We start from the raw sequence: 6,312 nt of genomic DNA, 5'->3' as shown, positions 1-6,312 counted from the left end.
ATCACCCCACCTCATTCTTCAACATTGACTATGTTATCCTCCACACAAGAGCAAGTTTTTAACAAAAATAGCTTTAATTGGCAATTTTTTCTGATAACAAAAGTGAGCCACATTCATTGTAAAACATTTTTGCAATCAAAAAATAAAATTATATTTAAAAAGAAAGGATACAGACCTCAAAGAGCTTATAAAGAGTGCAAACTGTAGCAGTGTGGCAATAGAATTAACTGTGGAACTTTGGAACCCACAGAAAAAGAGCAGACCTCATTATCAATTTGTGAGTCATGCTCTAGTCTATAGATGATATTTTTCTTGATTAGAAAGCAGCAACTGCCTCTACCATCTGATAGTTTATAAATAGGCTCAGCTCCAACATAAAAAATAGAGCATCAGTGGTCAGAATCACCTCTGGATAGTTATTACTCTCTGCTATGATTCATCAGATAATAAGTGCTTAACATAATCAAAGACATTTTTGTGCCAGCAAGGCATGTAATGACTTTTTCTAGTATATTTCCCAATGGCTTTATTTTGTTTAAGGAAAATATGGAAGAAATTACAGTAACCTCAAGAAAGCTTAAAGCTTTTCCTGTATCTTTTAAGAAAATGAATCTTTTTTTAAAAAAAGAAAATCTTGAATAAAATGAATAAAAATCACTTATGCCATGACTAAAAAAAAAAATGATGTTCTAATTACATCTTTATCTTTTTAAAATTCAGATATATTGTATATCAAAACCATATAGAAATTTCTAAACTTTTCCTATGAGTTCTTCATATTTTGATCTTACATGAAATATGGGTTCATCCTAGAATACTAACAGGCTTCTCTGTGAAGCACTAAAAATTTAAAAGAGCGAAGTTTTAAAATTCTAAAATTCTACATATTCACCATATAAAATTTACAATATCAACAGTGTGTTCATGGTGGCCTCAACAACTTAGGTAAGTGTTTTCTGAAAAAACAAAATTATAGAAAATATAGGTTTGTTATGTTTGTTTTAAAATACCAAAATAGAAAAGTATATGTTATAAATTTATCCAGCTAACAATATACAATCAGCCTCCATAACCATGAGTTCTACATTAGTGGATTCAACTGACAGCAAATCAAAAATATTTGGAAAAAAATTTCCAGAAAGTTGCAAAAAACAAAACTTGAATTCAGTGTGCTGAGTACCACATTGAATTCACATGAATGAAGTGAGGTGTAGGCATTGTATTAGCCATCATAAGTAATCTAAGATTATTTAAAGTATAATGTGGATGTGCATAGGTTATATGCAAACACTACTCCATTTTATGTCAGGGACTTGAGCATTCTCAGATTTTGGCATCATATCTTTGGGGGCCTCTAGAACCAATCCTCCAAGGATATTGAAGGACAACTATAATGTTGAAGACAATGACAGCCAGACTGTTAACATTTAGCATGATATAGGTACAAGATAAATATTACATACTCAAAGTAGATTTTCCAAAACCAATACTCTCCTTTTTTATTTTTTGTTTTTTAAGACAGAGTCTTGCTGTGTTGCACATGCTGGAGGTCAGTAGTGTCATCATAGTTCTCTGCAGCCTGGAACTTCTGGTCTCAAGTGATCCTCCCCTCTCAATCTCCTGAGTAGCTAAGACTACAGGCATGCACCACCACAGCTGGCTATTTTTTTTTTTTAAGAGATGGAGGTCTTACTGCATTGCCCAAGCTAGTTTCAAACTCCTAGCCTCAGGCGTTCCTCCTGCCTCAGCCTCCCAAAGCTCTGGGATTACAGGTGTGAGCCACTGCACCCAACCCTAGCACTTTCATTATTCATCATCACTAAGGTTAAAATGAGACAACAGACATTGGCATGTGTGATATTTTCAATAATCTAAAATAAATTGGAATTGATTGAATACATCAAAGTGACAATTTAGTTTGGCTCTGTTTCCAAACTAAATTAGGATGAAATCTACATCTAAATCTATTTAATACATCCTGTATTAGAAATGACACAGTGGGCATGCAGTAATAAATCTGGTTAGTATTTCTCAGTCCTATTTTTAAAAACACAAAATTCTTTTATTTTTTTATTTTTTTATTTTTTTTAATTTATTTTTTATTATTATTATACTTTAAGTTCTAGGGTACCTGTGCGTAACGTGCAGGTTTGTTACATATGTATACTTGTTCCATGTTGGTGTGCTGCACCCATCAACTCGTCAGCACCCATCAACTCGTCATTTACATCAGGTATAACTCCCAATGCCATCCCTCCCCCCTCCCCCCTCCCCATGATAGGCCCCGGTGTGTGATGTTCCCCTTCCCGAGTCCAAGTGATCTCATTGTTCAGTTCCCACCTACGAGTGAGAACATGTGGTGTAAAAACACAAAATCCAAGCTGACCCTTTTATCAAAATAGACTGGAAGTCATATGTGATGGAATTTAGGTATTAGTTATGATTAGAGCTATTATAATACTTAACAGGGAAATTTTTTCACATATCAAAACAATAATCCCACTTGATTTTTGTTGGTGTCTTTTGATTTATTTGAAATTGACACAGTGCTATATTTTTGTGCAAAAATTATTAATTGCAGAATGTGTCTCATCTTCAGAAAGCCTGCTACCTACCTTGTTTTATCAACCTTACCACATCAATGATGGAGAATGTAATTCTAGATATATCCAAAAATAGTTATATAGAAATAAGTATTTTCTAGATTTCTACCTTTACCTTTAGATTTATTAAAAACTGGTGCCAAAATACACAAACTGTGCATTATTTCTTAGACTTTCCTACTTACGTTTTCTGGAGTTTATGTAAAAGATGTTATTAATCTTTTGGGAATTATTAATCTATTAAAAATCTGATGATAGTTATCACAGTTTCCTTTTAAAAATGTACATATTCACAGTTTGTACCCAATTTCAGGACATCTACAGATCCCAAGTAAAGAATACGTTCTACAATGAATATTTATGAATACATCCCTTTTCTGGAAAGGACAACACTAAAAATTTATGATAATGCATTGGACTTCTCAAGAGAAAAATGAATCAGTGAGTTTACTGATGGAGAGCTGACATTTGAGGGGCTGATTACATATGGCAATGGAAGGGAAGTTCATCTGTCTAATGACAAACATATTTCACTCCCATAAGTGAATGTTTTTATAGCAACAAAAGGCCTATTCATCTCTTCGACAAGTTGTCTTCACCAAGTTTCTCATAATTCCCAACTCAAGTGGCTCAGCATTGCCGGTGCAAGTGAAATGGTTCCCCTTCTCCACATCCATTAATACATTAACCAGATATTTATTGAGTATCTACTATATGTAGAATCCTTCCTGAACAATACGAGGTGATATAGTTTGGCTGTGTCCCCACCAAAATCTCATCTTGAATTCCCACATGTTGTGGGATGGACCTGGTGTGAGGAAATTGAATCAGGGGGGCAGGTCTTTCTCATGCTGGTCTCATGATAGTGAATAAGTCTCATGAGACTTGATGGTTTTATAAGAAGGAGTTTCCCTGCACAAGCTCTCTTCTCTTGTCTGCCGCCATGTAAGGCATGTCTTTCACCTTCTGCCATGATTGTGAGGCCTCCCCAGCCATGTGGAACTGTAAGTCCATTAAACCTCTTTCTTTTGTAAATTGCCCAGTCTCAGCTATGTCTTTATCAGCAGCATGAAAATGGACTAATACACTAGTCTTTGAGGATACAGACACAAACAAGAGATATAGTGTCCCTACACTCATCGAGTTTGAGTTCTGGTGAAAAGGAAGAGAGGCAATAAGCAAATAAGCAAATAACCAAGATAATTTCAGAAAGTAATCAGTGCCATGAAAATTATAAAAGAAGGCCATCCAATGAGTGACTGAGGCAGGGGCAAAGAATCTGTAGAATGTGATATTGATTTGAAATCTCAAAGGATGAGAAAGAGTTAGCTGTAAAAAGATTTGGACATAGTATGTAGCAAAGGGAACATAAAATAAAAGGTTGTGAGGTGACAGCTTACCTGGCATGTTCAAGGCACATAAATATGACTGGCATGGCTACAGTGTACTAAAGGTAAGATGAAGTAAGATAGGCAGGCTGGGTGCAGATTACATGGGACTTTACATGTCATGAAAAGGAGTTTGAACTTCATTCCAAATGTGACAAGAAGCCATTAGAGAGTTTTACTCAGGGAAGTGGGCAATACAACCAAATGTTTGTTTTTAAAAAATATATTATGTCTGCTATGACCTTAGATCCAAGAGTAGCCACAATAAAAGATGCAGTAGTTTCCACTCAGGTCAAATATATGGAAATTTCTGCTGCTGAAACTCAACAAAGCAAGTTGTCATCTTGTGATTAACAATATAATTTTTAAAATATTTGCTATTAACAATTTTATAATAATGTGAGATTTCAAGTCTTTAATTATACTAATGAAAGCTCTAACCCTCTCTCCGATTACCAAATAATTATCAAACAACTTCTGTATAATAGATACTGGTCTAGCCCAGTACTTTTCAAAGTATCAGTGGTGAATAATCAGTTGTTTTTCTTTTTTTTTTTTTTTTTGCTTTTCTTTCCCAATTTATTGTGGACTAATATTTTTATAAAATATAATAAAAATAAGCCATTAGAAAATGAATTTTAACATATTATTAAATTCAAGAAACATAAAATTAAATTTCAATACATATAATCAGAAAAAACACAAAGGGGACAGAAGAATTACAATAAATAGCAAAATTGTATGTGTTGTTTATTAAAAGAAATTTAAAAGTGTGCACAGGCAATTGATATAGAGACTTTCTAATACACTTGGAACTTTTTGTCCTTCCACAATGGTAACTAAAGAGTATGTAAAGAAATAGCAGTTGCCCATATTAAATGCCAATTCATACACTTTGAATAAACACTGATATATCAATATTTAAAGTTTTTAGTGCAATAAATGGGCTTGCATCTTGCTTGTTAAATTATCTAATCAAAGTTGGATTGACAACAATGCTACCTGAAGGAAATAATGAGTGCTAAACACTTTCTCTTTTGTTTTAATAATACACGGTAAACAAACCAGTCTCACAAAGGTATACTGATAGAAATAAAAGAGATTTTAAAGCAATTTTGGCAATTGCTTTAAATATTCATTATTACCTTTTATACAAAATGAGGCAAATGATATATTTTCATCTTCAATCCTTCACCGTAGCCAATTCTTAACAACTTACCCAATAAAGTATTGTAAAAACTAAACTAGTCTATTCTTTGTTCAGTGAGCACAGGCCACAGTGTATAGACCTATCATATGAGCTTACTAATTATGAACATGGATGTCATAAAAATGTCAAATTGCTATGAAAGTTTCTAAAGACTTGCTTCAATTTTTACACATCTCATCACAGAAAACAGTTATAAACAATTATTAGACCGACATCAGTCTAATCACTGTACTCCTCAAACTATGTGAGTGATAGTTTGAGAACAGTACTCTTCAAACTATCAGTTACATAGTTTGAGGAGTACTATTCTAGACTACCTTTTCTATAAACAAAAAAGCTATGTGTTTTTAAAATCATTAAATTGACCATAGAAGGATACTTTCTACTCATCTTGCTTATAGATAGCAAATATTAGAATTAGTAGCAATAAAACTCAGTGTTAACCAGGAAGGATTGCTGTCCAGATGAAAAAGGAATTTGGGATAATTTATGTCTCTGACTACCTGGCACTATTTTCAATATCTGGGACTTGTTCTAATATATACTTTCCTACAATGATTATCTATTTATAAGTACTCAGATCATTCTCTTGGGCCACTCCTCTCAAAAAAAAAAAGAAAAGAAAAGAAAAGAAAAAGATATTAAAGTAATTTAGTGTATTATAAAATCTAATAAGATTTTTTAAAAGTCTTATTCACTTAACCAATTTTATAATTTCAGCTTTTATTAGGTCAAAGAACTGTTACTATAAATGGAATCGTAACCAGTGGTGGGCTGGAGCTGGCTTATACTAGTCTGAGTTGAACCAGTTGTGTTCATCTCTTCCCACTCAGCATTCAATGATTTCAGGTTGGCAGTTGAAATCGTGCTTGATGGAAGTATTTACACCATGGAAGTCAGCAAACACTACTAATCAAGGCTTTTTTCCCCAGAGATCTTGTTATTAAACATTTGCTGATTGTAATTAATGATAATTTCAAATTTCTTTAAAAAGGAATTGACAAGATGGCATTATAAAGTTTGAAACATTTTAGGAACTATTTTTAAGACAGTCTGGTTCACCATCTTTTAGCACTAGGCTAGGAACAAGAAAATATCCTCCTAGACTATA

This window comes from Mandrillus leucophaeus, unplaced genomic scaffold (genome assembly GCF_000951045.1).
Source record: "Mandrillus leucophaeus isolate KB7577 unplaced genomic scaffold, Mleu.le_1.0 Scaffold787, whole genome shotgun sequence".
Lineage (NCBI taxonomy): Eukaryota > Metazoa > Chordata > Mammalia > Primates > Cercopithecidae > Mandrillus > Mandrillus leucophaeus.
The sequence above is the reverse complement of the archived record's forward strand: the minus strand, read 5'-3'. Positions refer to the sequence as shown.